Genomic DNA, 13,782 nt, shown 5'->3' with positions numbered 1-13,782 from the left:
TGAGATCTGGTGGCCTCTTCTGGCCTTCAGGCATACACACAGACAGAATATTGTATACATAATAAATAAATAAATATTTTTTAAAAAATAAAAATAAATAGAGCTATTGCTGGATAGAATGGTGCATACCTATAATCTCAGTTCTCAAGAGACTGAAGCAAGGGGATCATTGAAAGTTTGCAGCCAGCAGGGTCTACACAGTAAATTCTAGGCTTAGCCAAGTGCTGGGATTATAGGCCACCAGTGCCCTACTTTTTTTAAAGTCTTAAAAAACAAAGTCTTCAGGCTGGGGGGGAGGGGTGCACGCCTTTAATCCCAGCACTCAGGAAGCAGAGGCAGGTGATCTCTGAGTTCAAAGCCACCCTGGTCTACAGAGCGAGTTCCAGGACAGGCTCCAAAGCTACAAAGAAACCCTATCTCAAACAAACAAAATAGCCACAAAGTCTTCAAAGGGCTGGGCATGTAGCTCAGCAGTAGAGCACTTGCCTAGCATGCACAATGTCCTGGATTCGATCTCCAGCAACACACACAGACACAATTTTCAGGCTTTAACAGGATCTGTAGATAAGACCTAAATAACAAGAACAGGATTCTTCAATTGACTACTGCAACCAATAAAGGCTATTTATATTTTTTTAAAAAAATCTAGAGCCAGAAGGTGGTGGCACACCACTTTAAATCCTAGCACTCGGGAGGCAGAAGCAGGCGGGTCTCTGAGTTCAAGGTCAGTCTGGTCTACAGAGGAAGTTCTAGGACAGCCAGGGCTAAACGGAGAAACCCTGTCTCAAGGGGGAAAAAATTCTAGGAAAATACCCCTACCTTCACCTATTTTTCCTAAAGGGGTTCCAAATACTTCAGGGTATGACATGAGTTGAGGAATGTATAGGGCCAGAAAAATGGCTCAGTGGACAGGAGCACTCTGCTGGAAACCACAGGGTCAAAGGAGAGAACTGCCCCCCTGGTTGTCTGAATGCCCGTCTTCCACGGTCTCAGGTATTTTCACACTTGGTCCTCAGCTGGTGCTGAGGAGGAGCAGGTACAGCAGCACTGGGTGGGCCTGGAGAGCTCACAGCCTCACCCGACTTCCAGATTGCTCTCTGTGCTTCCTGCTTGCAGGTGAAAATACAATCAATCCTCTGCTTTCTGCTCCTGCCCCTGCTGCCAGGTCATGAGTGTCTCCCTCTGGAACCGTAAACCCAAATAAACTCTCTTCTATAAGCTGACTCAGTCATAGGGTTTTATTACAGCAACAGTGACGTAACTAACATATCCTCTGACCGCCACATTCATGCTGTGGCATGTGTGCACACATGCGCAGACACATACACACACACGATAATAAAAATAATCTGTACAGGGGCTGGAGAGATGGCTCAGAGGTTAAGAGCATTGCCTGCTCTTACAAAGGTCCTGAGTTCAATTCCCAGCAGCCAGGTGGTGGTTCACAACCATCTGTAATGAGGTCTGGCGCCCTCCTCTGACCTGCACCACAGACAGAATATTGTATACATAATAAATAAATAAATATTTAAAAAAATAATCTGTACAGTCAGGAAAAAAATTAAAGTTGCTTTTCTGTTATACGTCAAACCCAAATTCCAGATGATTTGCACATACTGAACATCTGGATCCTTCGGACCTTGGCTTCAAAAACAACATTGTCAATCAAGGACTTGCCACTTTCAAGTGTCAAAAATGGGCAGACTCTTCAACTGGGATTCAATCCAAGTTTAGATATAAGTAAGCAAGTAAACACCAAACTACATAACTCAAGTTAAAAGCAAACTGGGTCATATCATTACATAATTATTTTATTCTTTTTTTTTTTCGAGACAGGGTTTTTCTGTGTAGCTTTGGAGACTATCCTGGAACTCACTCTGTAGACTAGGTTGGTCTCAAACTCACAGAGAGATCCACCTGCCTCTACCTGAGTGCTGGGATTAAAGGCTAAAGGCATGCACCACCGCTCTCAACTGAAGGCTTCCCCAGGGACTAAGAAACTAGATAGGCTTCCCAACAGGCATCCTGTAACAGGACTATTTCCTCCTGTCAAGGACTTTGTAAAAAAAAAAAAAAAATACTTAAGATGTTGTTGCTGGACCACAATAAACAGAAAACCAAAAACCAGACCCACCCATTGAGTTAGTGCTAATGGAATCTGTCCTTCCAGAAGTGCCAGATGGAGATTTAAGGGAAAAAAATCTCTTTACTGACTGTGGCCAAGATTCCTTGGTACTTCATGCCAGGTCCAGGATATTAACCCAGATGTACTAGCCAAATTCGAGGTTGGTTAAATACAATCTGTCAACCTATTAAAAAAAAAAAAAGTGCCGGGCGGTGGTGGCGCACGCCTTTAATCCCAGCACTTGGGAGGCAGAGGCAGGAGGATCTCTGTGAGTTCGAGACCAGCCTGGTCTACAAAGGGAGTTCCAGGACAGGCTCCAAAGCTACAGAGAAACCCTGTCTCGAAAAACCAAAAAAAAAAAAAAAAAGTGAGAGAAGCTTCTTCTGTATCCTGACTGCAGTCTAAAGAGGTCACTCTTCCATCAATGCTGATTTAAAGCACAGGGATTTACAGGGATTTTTTATTTTTATTTTTGGTTTTTCGAGACAGGGTTTCTCTGTGGTTTTGGAGCCTGTCCTGGAACTAGCTCTTGTAGACCAGGCTGGTCTCGAACTCACAGAGATCCGCCTGCCTCTGCCTCCCTGAGTGCTGGGATTAAAGGCGTGCGCCACCACCGCCCGGCAAGCACAGGGATTCTTGAGTTCTACCTAGATGGGCAACATACCCTATGTTTATTAAAAATATATAAGATGCTGTAATAGTTTAAAGCCTCCTTACACAGCTGTCTAATAATTCATGAGCAGAGTAATAACTCCTGCCAGGAATTATGGGTCAGATGGCTTTTTTAATGTCAACAAAGATTAAGCCATCTCCTTGTGCCTTTACCGTGATCCACTTCTGTATTTTTTCTTCTTCTTTAGTGCAGACATCTACAAAGCCAGTCTTGAAATTTATGGATTCCATAATTTCCTTTTTTTTTTTTAAGATTTTATTTATTTATTACGTATACAACATTCTGCCTCCATGTATGCCTGCGGGCCAGAAGAGGGCGCCAGATCTCATTACAGATGGCTGTGAGCCACCATGTGGTTGCTGGGAATTGAACTCAGAACCTCTGGAAGAGCAGCCAGTGCTCTTAACCACTGAGCCATCTCTCCAGCCCTGGATTCCATAATTTCAATTAACTACATAACAAAGACTTTGAGCACATAAAATGGCAGAATTCTGTAGAGGATTTCACAGAGTGGGGGGCAGGGGACACGAAGCCCCTTGCCTCTGGTATGTAAATTCAAGAAGAAACAGAAATTTACTTGTAAATAATAATGATGAACATCAGGAAGTCAACATAAGGAGATTTAAAAGTTCCTACCTTTGTAAGGGATTCAAGACCAAATCATTCCTTACACACAGCCCTCTTGATTCCAAGCCCTGGACTGGAGAGGTAGTTAAGCAGCTAAGGGCAGGTCGGGCAGTAGTGGCACAAACCTTTAAGCCCAGCACTAGGGAGGCAGAGGCAGGCGGATCTCTGGAGTTCGAGGCCAGCCTGGTCTACAAGAGCTACAGAGAGGAGGCAGTTAAGGGCACTTACTGCTGTTGCAGAAGACCCAGCTTTGGTTCCTAGCACACACATGACAGCTCACACAAACACCCATAACTCCAGGGATGCACATGAAACATAAACATGCAGACAAACACTCATACAAATAAAAATAAATCTTAGAAAAGAGGGTGCTGGAGAGAAAGCTCAGCAGTTAAGAGCAAGTGCTGTAACTGTAGAGGACCTGAGCTGGGTTCTTAGCACCTCTATTGGGAGACTGACAAGTGCTTATAATTCTGGCTCTCATCAGGCCTCCCTAAGTACTTCCCTAACATGCACAAATTCCCCATGTGTGGGTGCGTACAATTAAAACAAACAGGGCTGAAGAGATAGCGCAAAGGTTAAAAGCACTTACTACCACTCTTGCAAGACCTGGGATTAGTTCCACACACATAGTGGATCATGTAACAAAGTTAATAATAGAAATAATAGGGCTGGAGAGATGGCTCAGCAGTTAAAAGGACAGGCTGCTCTCCCTAGAGGTCCTGAGTTCAATACCTAGCAACCACATGGTGGCTCACAACCATCTGTAATGAGATCTGGTGCCCCCTTCTGACAAGCAGGCATACATATATAATAAATAAATCTTAAAAAAAGAAAAAAAAGAAATTGGGTAAAAATTGGGCTGGAGAGATGGCTCAGCAGTTGAGAGCACGGGTTGCTTTTCCACAGGACCTGGGTTCAATTCACAGTGCCCACAAAGGCAGCTCACAACTGCCTGTAACTCCAAGATCTGACACCCTCACACAGACACACATGCAGACAAAACACCAATGCACACAAAATAAAAATAAACAAATTATAACAATTGGGTAAAAATAAATAAAGTACTAAACTTCTAGGGTGGAAAGATGGCTTCATCAGGAAAAGTTGCTTGCAGTCAGGTCTGACAATCTGAGTTTGATCCACTGGACTTACATGACAGAAGACCCGGCCTCCCACAAGCTGTCTCCCCTCTTACCTTTACAAGCATGTTCCAGAACCCGGGCACCCACCCACCCACTGGCATACACAAACACACACACTAAATACTTAAGTACTAAACGTAAGTTTCAGTAACTACTAATCCCCTTCAGGTTTCTATCCTTAAAGAACAGGTTGGCTTGTTTTGTGTGCTCAACAATGACTGAAAAAAGAGAGAATGGCAAAATCCTCATGTTCAGGGATCCTAGGAAAGCTGCCACCCAGTTTCAATTTTCACCCTTTGAACCAGGTCTAGCAGGAAGCCAATAGCTTTCTCTGCACCTCAACAAGGGGCTTAACTCTCAGCCGAGCACTCACCCACTTCCTGGGCTTTAATAATGCCCAACCTTGCTTTTTTGCCATTGATTCACTGTTCGGACAAAATTACGAAGCCGACTGAAGTACAACTCCTGACTTCACTTAAAGGCTGTGACTCTGACCTTTCAACGCCCTCTCGGTAAAATGAGACTGACAACAAGCTCCCTAAGGTGGATTACGCGAGCTGAAAAACCCCACTCTAGCCCAGAGCCTGGCCAGAAGCTCCCAATAAAGGTTAATTGTTATTCTTTCAAGAGGAAGAAATGCCCCCGGGGCTGAGACACAACATACCTGAGGAGTCTCGCGCTAGCTTATCAGGACGCCTAGAAGCCAAACACTGTTCTCCGGACCGGAAGCCACGGGCACGAGTAATAATAATACCATCCCAGAACCCGAACCGTCAAATCGCAACAGCCAGTCCCGGCATAAATACTTAGAGAGCCCCAAGCAGCCACAGTCCCGGCCTAGAAGAGGGAGAGGCCAGGCTGCTGAATCACAGGCACACAAAAAGAAAAGGGAAATTACAGAACCATCTCCACGCCCCTTAAAAGAACAGTAATTGGCGCCCAAGTTTTTGCTAAAAAGAGGTATCCCCACGCGGACTACAGATCTAACGTGTCATTTCTTCATACCCGAGGGGTGGGGCTGGGCAGGAGGAAGGGGGTGGCGCGCGGTGCCTGCCAGATGGAAAAGCCACATGAGCGGAGCGACTGCGGGATCTCAGGGCTAGACTCCAGAATCAGAATCCGGTATTTCTGTTGTTGTTCTCATAAGAACCCAAGACCTCCTAATTCGAGAAAAACCAGAAGGTTCTTGCTTTTAAAATCCCCCCGCCCCCACCCCGAACAAGTGTCATCTGTCTTCCGCGCCAATCCCCGGCCGCGGGAGCAGGTTCGGGTTACCCGGCAGCGGTGATTTCAGAGCTCTGGCACCCCAGTCACCCTTCCTCCTCAGAGAATAATGACCCACGGGGTCTGAGGGAAAACAAAAGCCCAGGGCCGAGCAGGGACGTAGCAGGGACATGGCCGGGCCGACCGGGGCAAGGGCGCCCTCCATGCCGGCTCGCGGGCACCCGGTGTTCCCGGCCCTGCCTGAGGACGACGGCTCAGGTGACGAGCGGTGGCGTCCAGGGCAACAGGTCCAACCGGACCCGCGGCCTCCACGAGGGGCAGAGCCGTCCCCGGAGCCCCCGCACCCACCCCAGGAGCTGAGGAGAGGGCGCGGGCCGAGAGAGGGAGAGCGAGCGGCGCCCGAGGCGGCGGCGCAGGGGCAAGGAGTCCACGCTCCATCTTGAGGCGGCGGGAGGAAGGCGAGGCCGGGCCGCGGCTGACAGGGCCGGCCGGTCGGCCGCGCGCCGCTCGCAGCCAGCCGGTCCTCTCTCCTCACCGCCCGCCGCACTCACGGGTGCGCCCGTGTCTCCTCAGCCGCGGCCCGGGTACGTGGCGGGAGCTGGAGGCGAGCCTTCCCTCCCAGCGTCCCCCCCGCACCCCAGCGACGGGAAGGAGCGGAGGGAGAGAAAGGGTGGGACGCCGAGTTAGAGGAGAGAGCGAGAGAGAGAACAGGCCCGCGCTTCGCTCACCGCCTGCGACGCCGGGGTCTCCGCCACCTGCCTCACAGCAGCAGCAGCAGCCGCCGCGGCCGCCGCCTCCCGCCTCCCCGGCTCTAGGGCTCGGGGCGGGGAAGAGAACGTGACGCGCCGCCGCCGCCGCGGGGCCGGGAGAAGACGCCGCGCCGCCCCTCCCCGCGCCCGAGCCGCCTCAGCCGCTCGCCGGCTCCCCGCCGCCGCTTTGTCTGCGCGCCCCTAAATCCTCCCCAGTCCACCGCGGGGGCGACCGGGATGCTCTGGACCGAGCGAGAGGCCTGCAGCCGCTGGCGCCTTGGCATTTCAGGCTCTTCCCGCTTTCCTAGTCAAAGTGTGCCCAGAATTTGCAAGTCACCCCGGCCGGCTGCTGGGAAGGGGTGGGATGCGGTGATGCTGGGGGGGGGGAATGTGTACGTGTGTGTGTGTGTGTGTGTGTGTGTGTGTGTGTGTGTGTGTGTGTGAGAGAGAGAGAGAGAGAGAGAGAGAGAGAGAGAGAGAGAGAGAGAGAGAGAGAGAGAGAGAGAGAGAGATTCAATTTTTTTCACCTCACCTTCCCGCCCAGAGCAGGGTGAGAAATCCTTTTGCCACAAGTTGGAAGGGTGATGCCCATGTGCAGGCTAAGCTTGGGATGAACCGTCTCTGCTCTCCAGAAAAACACTCAGGGGTTAAAAACAAAACAAAACAAAAAAACCGTTTGAGACAAGCAAGGCTGCATCCCGTTAGTTTAAGAAAAGCGTCTTTTATTCGCCCCAGTCATTTGGACAGAAGCCCAGGTTCACGTCCCGTCCGAGCTCCTCCCCAAGTATGGATCCCCTTGAAAAGCTTTTGAAAGGGACTGGAGAGGACGCTGCAACAGCCGGCTAGGGCTGCGGGACCAGAGGGCGGCCAGCATTTCGCTCCCATGGACCATGGCAACCCCAGAAGTTTTGCAGTTCCCGGCGGAAATTGGCAGCTGTTAGAAGCCCGGGATTTTGCAGCGACTCCTTGGTGTAAAAGGATTCCGGAGGGTGACCTCTCTTGTTGACCTTTATTCAAAACGTCGTTGTGTCTGGACTAACAGGCACGTACGGAGCCCAAGAAAGGAACTCACACTGGAAACGCGTGAAGTTCTGAACAAAATAAATTTATCTGCAGACCCTCCTGTCTTTTTAAGCCTTAAATCACAGTAAATAAATAAATAAATAATCTATTACCTGATTCCACCTGGGCCTGGTAGACGAGCTCCAAGGTTAAGAGGTGACAGTACCCTTGGAATCCGGAATTCTTTCCTACTGAGAAGGGTGATTCTGTAAACCTTTCAGCTCTTGAGCTTCTCAAGTAGTCATAGATACCTTAGAATGGGATGAAAAGCACTGCCGGTGAGGGAGTCAATATACACTTTCTGCTTTTGTGTTAAGCCCATCTTTTTCAATTTATTTATTTTTGAAACTGTCTTTCTATATAGTCCTGGCTGTCCTGGAATTCACTATGATGAGATTAAAGGCATGCCCTTCTGCACCTGGCAAGCTTATAATTTTTGTTATTCTTGGGGTTTACTTTGTTTATTGAGACAGGGTCTCACTATGCAGCCCTGGCTGTCCTGGAACTCACTACAGAGACCAGGCTGGCCGCCAATTCACAGAGATCTGCCTGCCTCTGCTTAGTGAGTGCTGGGGTTAAAGGCATGTGTCACCATCCCTGGATGTTTGAGTTGTTCTTTTTTTTTTTTTTAGTTTTTTATTGTTTTTATTGGCTATATTTTTCTCCATTGTTTTGTTTTTTTATTTTTTTTAATATTTACTATTATTATGTGTGTGTATGGTATGGGTAAAGAAGAGACATGCAGTTTCCTTTCACCTTTACACGGACTCCAGGATTTGAACTCAGTTCTCCAGGCTTGGTAGACAACCCCTGGGAGTCATCTTGTTAGCCCCTGTTGAGCCTACCTTATTTAAAATAGATTGATTTGTATTTTGTTTTTTATTTTCTTTTTTGAAGAATTCATTAAACTTACTACAGTGATACACACAAACACACACACACACACACACACACACATATATATATATATGGGAGGTGGAGGCAAGGTCAGAAGTCCACGGTCATCTTCTGTCACATACAGAGTTGGAGGCCAGCCTAAGCTACTGATAACCTCACTAGGAAAGCAAAAAGTCAGTTTGGTGACACAAACATTTCATCCCAACACTTAGGAAGCAGAGGCAGGCAGATCTCTAAGTTTGAAGCCATTATTGTCTGGGCCAGTGAGAAAGAGGTGCCCACCACCAAGCCTGAAGATCTAAGTTCAATCCCTGGAACCCACATGGTGGAAAAAGAGTGCCAGCTTCCAATACCTGTGCTCCTCCGACTTCTACACAAACACTGTGGCACATGCGTGTTCCCACCCCACAGTTACACAAAGTCAAATATCACCAAAGAATGCTTTAAGGAAGTAACTTGCTAAGTCCTCCCAAATAAGCACCCAAAACTCTTTATCTGCTCAAGCCACTGTGCTTTGTTCCTTGGCTTTCAGGTGGGGTCTTTTTTTTTTAATTTATTTATTTTATGTGCATTGGTGTTGTGCCATGGGTATCAGGTCCCCTGGAACTGGAGTTATAGACAGTTGTGAGCTGCCATGTGGGTGCTGGGAACTGAACCTCTATCTTCTAGGAGAAGCAGTCAGTGCTCTTTACCACTGAGCCATCTCTCCAGCCCCGAGATGAGGTCTTTTATAACTGAAGATAACCTTCAATTCCTGGTCCACCTGCATCTACTTCACAAGTCCTAGGATTAGCAGCATGTGTAGCCCACCTGCTTTATGATGCTGAGGCTCCAATAGAGCCTCTCAGGTGCTAGGCAAGCACTCTACCAACTCTGGTACAGCCCCCCATAATTTGGTTTTTGGTTGTTGTTATTTTGTTTGTTTTACAGGCTCTTTCTGTGTAGATCCACTGACCTCAAACTCACAGAAATCCACCTACCTCTGCCTCTGGAGTTTTGGGATTAAAGACATGTGCCAGCCGCATGCCTGGGCAGCCCCTTGTTTGTTTTTGTTTTTGATTTCTCTGTGGTTTTGGAGCCTGTCCTGGAACTAGCTCTTGTAGACCAGGCTGGTCTCGAACTCACAGAGATCCGCCTGCCTCTGCCTCCCTGAGTGCTGGGATTAAAGGCGTGCGCCACCACCGCCCGGCCCTTGTTTGTTTTTGGAGACATGATCTCAAGTGACCCAGGCTAGCCTCAAACTTGCTCTATAGCTAAGGATGATCTTAAATTTCTAAGCCTCCTGCCTAACCTCCCAGGCCCTGGTATTATAGTCATATGCCACCAAGCCCAGATTTAAGTCTGTTTTTTTAAAAATGTGCCATCTGTAAAAGTATAAGAACAGGGGCTAAGGTGGCTGGAGAGATGGCTCAGTGGTTAAGAGCATTACCTGGTCTTCCAGAGGTCCTGAGTTCAATTCCCAGCAACCACATGGTGGCTCACAACCATCTGTAATGAGGTCTGGTGCTCTCTTATGGCCTGCAGGCATACACACAGACAGAATATTATATACATAATAAAATAAATAAATATTTAAAAAAAACACCATCCTCCTGTCTCTCTGCCTCCAGAGTGTTGGGATTAAAGGCGTGCGACACGACCACCAGGCAAAGGGCATTTTCTTAATTAGTGAACAGTGTGGGAGGGACCAGCTCATTGTGGGTGGTGCCATTCTTGAGTTGATGGTTCCATAGGAAAGCAAACTAAGTAAACCAAGAAGAGAAAGCCAGTAAGCATGGCCTCTGCATCAGCTCCTGCCTCTAGGTTCCTGACCTTCTGAGTTCCTGTCCTGAGTTCCTTCAATGATGGACTAAGATGTAGAAGTGTAGGTCAAATAAACCCTTTCCTCTCCAATGTGCTTTTAGTCAGGTATTTCACCACAGCAAGAATAACCCTTACGCCGGGCGGTGGTGGCGCACGCCTTTAATCCCAGCACTCGGGAGGCAGAGGCAGGCGGATCTCTGTGATTCCAGGCCAGCCTGGTCTACAAGAGCTAGTTCCGGGACAGGCACAAAAGCTACAGAGAAACCCTGTCTCAACCCCTCCCCCCAAAAAAAGCACAACAACCACCACCACACACATATATACATTTACATATATATGTGTGTATGTATGTATACATAGTATTTATATATACACACATGCCAGGCAGTGGTGGTGCACACCTTTAATCCCAGCACTAGGAAGACAGAGACAAGTGGATCTCTGTGAGTTTAAGGCCAGCCTGGTCTACAGAGTGAGTTCCAGGACAATCAGAGCTACACAGAAACCCTGTCTGGAGAAAACAAAAACCAAAACAAAAGATATACACACATATATACAAATGTATAAACACACAAGCTTTAACTCTATGTGTAGATCCACAGATGTAGCTTAGTGACAGACTGCTGGCCTCACGTGTACAGTTCACGAATTATACACACAAAGACAAACAAAACAAAAACCGAGAAAATGTCTGAGGAGAAAACGAGCTGTATGTTCCGTGTACTCAAGCCAAAAACATCCAGAATACTAGGCCACAGGGCACAGCTTCAGATCTGCTTCTCAACGGCAAGGGCTAATTATTACATGTCATAAGCTGTGTCTTTGGGAGAAGAAGTGGTTAAGTGTTATTATCCCCACAACACAAATGTAGGGAAGCAAGAGCAGGTAAATTAGATGCTCACAACTATAGAAATGAGCACCATACATAACCGTAGCTTATAGGCCTTCCTTTTTCCAAAACAGAGGGGTGTGCAGTGTGCATGCAGTGTCTTAGCAACTACTATGTTGAACCATATAAAACTGCTGGTATTTGGCTATTTTTATCCTTCATGTATTTACACACACACATATACATAGAAAATTATATGTATATATATATACATATATATATGTGTGTGTGTGTATATATATAATTTTCTATGTTCATTGCTTGGTTGGTTTAGAGTGTACTTAAGCATGCATGACCCAGGTCCTACGGAGAGGTCAGAGGACATCTATCAGATCATCAGGCTTGGCAGCAAGAGCCTTTAACTGCTGAGCCATCTCACTGACAATATATGTTCCTAAATATTTTTTTATTTTAGAGACAGACAGTGTCTCATGTAACCCAAGCTTTCCTCAAACTAATTGGCTGAGAATGCCATTGAACTTCTCATTCTCTGACCACTACGGGCATGTACCACCAACCCCAGCTTATGTGGTGCAGGGATCAATCCCAGCCCTTCCTATGTGCTTGGCAAATACTCTACCCACCGAGCTACAGCATTTACTGTTTTTCTGTACAAATAACAAATTTATCTGGGCATGGTGGCTATACCAGAGGCAGATGGATCTCTGTGAGTTCTAGGTCAGCTTAGTCTACATATAGAGTTCTATCCAGGACTACAAAACAAGACCCTGTCTTAAAAAACAAAAAGCAAACATGGGGGCTAGAGAGGTCTCAGCAGTTTAGAGCACTGTTGTTCTTGCAAAGGACATAGGTTCAATTTCTTTTTCTCTTCTTCTTCTTCTTCTTTTTCTTTTCTTTTCTTTTTTTTAAAGATTTATTCATTTATTATGTATACAGTATTCTGTCTGCATGTATGCCTGCAGGCAAGTAGAGGGCGCCAGATCTCATTACAGATGGTTGTGAGCCACCATGTGGTTGCTGGGAATTGAACTCAGGACCTCTGGAAGAGCAGCCGGTGCTTTTAACCACTGAGCCATCTCTCCAGCCCCCCTAATTCTTTTTCTTCTTCTTCTTCTTCTTCTTCTTCTTCTTCTTCTTCTTCTTCTTCTTCTTCTTCTTCTTCTTCTTCTTCTTCTTCTTCTTCTTCTTCATTTTGTTTTTCGAGATGGGGTTTTTCTTCGTAGCCTTGGTTCTCCTGGACTCGCTCTGATGGTCTTGAACTCAGAGATCCACCTGCCTTTGCCCCCCAAGTGTTGGGATTAAAGGTGTGTGCCACGCCCATCAGCCTCCACCCCCACTTCATTCTCCTATTACCCAGCATTCATGAGCATCCCAAAAACTGTCATCCCACTTCATCTATATACCTCACACACACACACACACACACACACACACTAAATGAGTAAATATGAAATAAAAATTAACAACAGCAAGTCCCCAAGCTACTGACATAACTAATCAGGACTCATTCTTGCCGGGCGATGGTGGCGCACGCCTTTAATCCCAGCACTCGGGAGGCAGAGGCAGGCGGATCTCTGTGAGTTCGAGACCAGCCTGGTCTACAAGAGCTAGTTCCAGGACAGGCTCCAAAGCCACAGAGAAACCCTGTCTCGAAAAACCAAAAAAAAAGAAAAAAAAAAGGACTCATTCTTTTTGTTTGTTGTTTTTTCAAGACAGGGTGTCTTAGTAAGGGTTTCTACTGTTGTGAAGACACACCAGGACCATGGCAACTTTTTTTTTTTTTTGGTTTTTTCGAGACAGGCTCCATGGCAACTTTTATAAGGAAAATATTTAATTGGGGTGACTCGCTTACAGTTCAGAGGTTCAGTCCATTATCATCATGGCAAGCAGTATGACGGTGTGCAGGCAGACATGATGCTGGAGAAATAGCTGAGAGTTCTACATCTTGCAGGCAACAGGAAGTCAACTGTCACACTGGGTATATCTTGAGCATAAGAGACTCAAAGACTGCCCCCATATTGACACACTTCCTCCAACAGGGCCATACCTACTCCAAAAGCCACACTTAAAGTCGGGCGGTGGTGGCACAGCCAGGCCAGCCTGGTCTACAAGAGCTAGTTCCAGGACAGGAACCAAAAGCTACAGAGAAACCCTGTCTCGAAAATCAAAAAAACAAACAAAAAAAACAAAAACAAGGGCTGGAGAGATGGCTCAGTGGTTAAGAGCATTGCCTGCTCTTCCAAAGGTCCTGAGTTCAATTCCCAGCAACCACATGGTGACTCACAACCATCTGTAATGAGGTCTAGTGCCCTCTTCTGGCCTTCAGGCATACAAGCAGAAAGAATATTGTATACAAAAAGCAAAGGGGAAAAAAAAGACACACTTCATAGGGGGCCATTTTCTTTCAAAACACATTTCACTCCCTGGCTCCCAAAGGCTTGTAGCTATATCATAATGCCAAACCGCATTCAGTCCAACTTCAAAAGTCCCCATAGTCTATCAGTTTTAAACTCGTTTCAAAGTCCAAAGTCTCTTCTGAAACTCATGACAATCTCTTAACTGTAATCCCCTGTAAAATCAAAATCAGAAAGTAGATCACACACTTCCAACATATAATGACACAGGAT

The 13,782-nt window shown here is 46.8% G+C and overlaps 1 protein-coding gene across 9 annotated transcripts in view; it reads right to left on the bottom strand.

Annotated features, from left to right (window-relative positions):
- Positions 1 to 6,661, bottom strand: part of Clip1 (CAP-Gly domain containing linker protein 1) — a 117,078-nt gene extending 110,417 nt beyond the window's left edge. For 8 of the 9 annotated variants that reach the window (XM_075979227.1, XM_075979257.1, XM_075979288.1 and 5 more), the window contains exon 1: positions 6,523 to 6,661. The gene's annotated coding sequence lies outside the window, so the exon portion shown is untranslated. Of the gene's footprint in view, positions 1 to 5,234; positions 5,408 to 6,522 lie in introns of those variants that run through there. The other variant, XM_075979237.1, reaches the window with a different exon arrangement.
- Between the last annotated feature and the right edge of the window lie 7,121 nt (positions 6,662 to 13,782).

Source organism: Microtus pennsylvanicus, chromosome 1 (assembly GCF_037038515.1).
Source record: "Microtus pennsylvanicus isolate mMicPen1 chromosome 1, mMicPen1.hap1, whole genome shotgun sequence".
NCBI classification, from domain to species: domain Eukaryota; kingdom Metazoa; phylum Chordata; class Mammalia; order Rodentia; family Cricetidae; genus Microtus; species Microtus pennsylvanicus.
Note: the sequence above shows the minus strand (reverse complement) of the source record. Positions and strands in the feature narration are given on the sequence as shown.